Here is a 2,644-nt window from a genome sequence, read left to right on the forward strand (position 1 = left end):
CACACTCTCAGACACACACACACACACACACACTCTCTCAGACACACACACACACACACACACACACACTCACACACACACACTCAGACACACACACACTCACACACACACACACACACACACACACACACACACTCAGACACACACACACACACTCAGACACACACACACTCTCTCAGACATACACACATACACTCTCTCAGACACACACACACACACAGCCACACTCTCAGACACACAGACGCACACACACTCTCAGACACACACACACACACACACACACACACACACACACACACATACACACACACACATATATACACACACACACATACATACAAACACACATACACATATATACACACACACACACACACATACACTTAGCTAAGCCTGAGATTCTCTCCCATAAACAGGGAGGTGTGGTTAGACTGACTATTGATACAGTACAGCTCTTCCTACCTAAAGCATGCTGTCCCAGAAGGAAGTTCCTCAGCTTGTTTGCCGTCACTCCCTTCCTCTCCTCTCCTCCCCCTTCCTCTCCTCTCCTCCCCCTTCCTCTCCTCTCCTCCCCCTTCCTCTCCTCTCCTCCCCCTTCCTCTCCTCTCCTCCCCCTTCCTCTCCTCTCCTCCCCTCCCCCTTCCTCTCCTCCCCTCCCCCTTCCTCTCCTCTCCTCCCCCTTCCTCTCCTCTCCTCCCCCTTCCTCTCCTCTCCTCCCCCTTCCTCTCCTCTCCTCCCCCTTCCTCTCCTCTCCTCCCCCTTCCTCTCCTCCCCCTCCCCCTTCCTCTCCTCCCCTCCCCCTTCCTCTCCTCCCCTCCCCCTTCCCCTCCAGCAGAGCCTGCAGCGGTTTGGGCTTTGAGCTGACAGCCAGTGCAGAGCCGCACTGCTCACTGTAACCCCGCACTGGCTGTCCTCTGGGAGTGCGCAGGTCAGCACAGCGCGGGGATGCTGGGTTGGGGCTTCCCAGCCCTCAGTCCCAAGTTGGGGAAGAGGGGGAAGAGGGGGGGAAGAGGGGGGGGAGCGGGCTCACAGGCATCAGCCCGGACACTCTGCTTGCCCTGCGGGACCTCGGCTTGCCCTGCGGGACCTCGGCTCTGCGCATGCTGAATCGCTGACATTTTTTTTTTTATTATTGTTATTTTTTTTATTTTTTTTAAATATAACGGGCAGGACCGCACGGGGGCCGGACCAAACCGGACGTTCCCCACCCCTGCCCTAGACTCTAGTAACAAAAAAACAAACAAAGCGCACAACACTCATCGTGAAAAATGTAATAAACTGTGTTTATATATAAGGTGTTTCAAGGTTATGCGTACATCAAGGTAGATTTAATCAAGCATAGAGCCACAGAGTGGCAGTTACCAGCGTCTGCAACCAGGCACCACCAGAGCTTCACTCTCCTTTCCACCTACAGCTAGGTGAAATACCGGATAATTGATGACTCTGCCACAGTCTCAATGTCCTGTAAATGGCGTCAATGCGCTTAGTGGATCCTGGGGAGTAGTTGTCCTTTGCTCGCAAGTAGTACACAGGTTCCTCTGCAGACCTCACTGTGTTTCCCGATCAGTCAGGCAGCGTGACGGCGTGGTCCCGCGGGCCCTTCTGTGACGTCAGAGCGCCCGATCTGCTCTGAGTAACAGCGTCTGCCAGTAATGATTCAGACCTCACTTGGCAACCACAGAGGCAGGCAACGGCGCGGCACATGTGCAGGAGAGGAAATCAACTCGGTGTTCAGCAAACCGTTTGACAACAATAAAATACACCTTGGAACATGAATAATAAAAGTATATAGGTTGAATGGTATCTCTCCTACGCGGCGTTTCGTAGCTCAACAGGCCACGTCTCCAGGGAGAGGAAATTGATACCCAAGATCTCAGACACAACCCTCTGGGCCTAGTGATTTAAGTGTAACAACCACCCCGAAGGCAGAGGACAAAAGGAAACAATCTATAGATCCACACAGCTCATTCAAATCACCTGGGAGTAACACACACACATTACCTGGGAGTAACACGCAGACACATTACCTGGGAGTAACACACACACATTACCTGGGAGTAACACGCAGACACATTACCTGGGAGTAACACGCACACACACACATTACCTGGGAGTAACACGCACACACACACATTACCTGGGAGTAACACACACACACATTACCTGGGAGTAACACACACACATTACCTGGGAGTAACACACACAGACATTACCTGGGAGTAACACACACACACATTACCTGGGAGTAACACGCACACACATTACTTGGGAGTAACACGCGCACACATTACCTGGGAGTAACACGCACACACACACATTACCTGGGAGTAACACGCGCACACATTACCTGGGAGTAACACGCGCACACATTACCTGGGAGTAACACGCACACACACACATTACCTGGGAGTAACACACACACACATTACCTGGGAGTAACACGCACACACATTACCTGGGAGTAACACGCGCACACATTACCTGGGAGTAACACGCACACACACACATTACCTGGGAGTAACACACACACACATTACCTGGGAGTAACACGCACACACACACATTACCTGGGAGTAACACGCACACACACACATTACCTGGGAGTAACGCGCACACACACACATTACCTGGGAGTAACGCACAC

General features: G+C 52.2%; 1 protein-coding gene across 1 annotated transcript in view; it reads right to left on the bottom strand.

The window, feature by feature from the left end:
* Nucleotides 1-533, bottom strand: part of LOC142501041 (uncharacterized) — a 19,717-nt gene extending 19,184 nt beyond the window's left edge. Inside the window, exon 1 of the mRNA XM_075610295.1 lies at nt 463-533. The gene's annotated coding sequence lies outside the window, so the exon portion shown is untranslated. The remainder of the gene's footprint in view (nt 1-462) is intronic.
* Between the last annotated feature and the right edge of the window lie 2,111 nt (nt 534-2,644).

Source organism: Ascaphus truei, chromosome 8, assembly GCF_040206685.1.
Source record: "Ascaphus truei isolate aAscTru1 chromosome 8, aAscTru1.hap1, whole genome shotgun sequence".
Classification (NCBI taxonomy): Eukaryota; Metazoa; Chordata; class Amphibia; order Anura; family Ascaphidae; genus Ascaphus; species Ascaphus truei.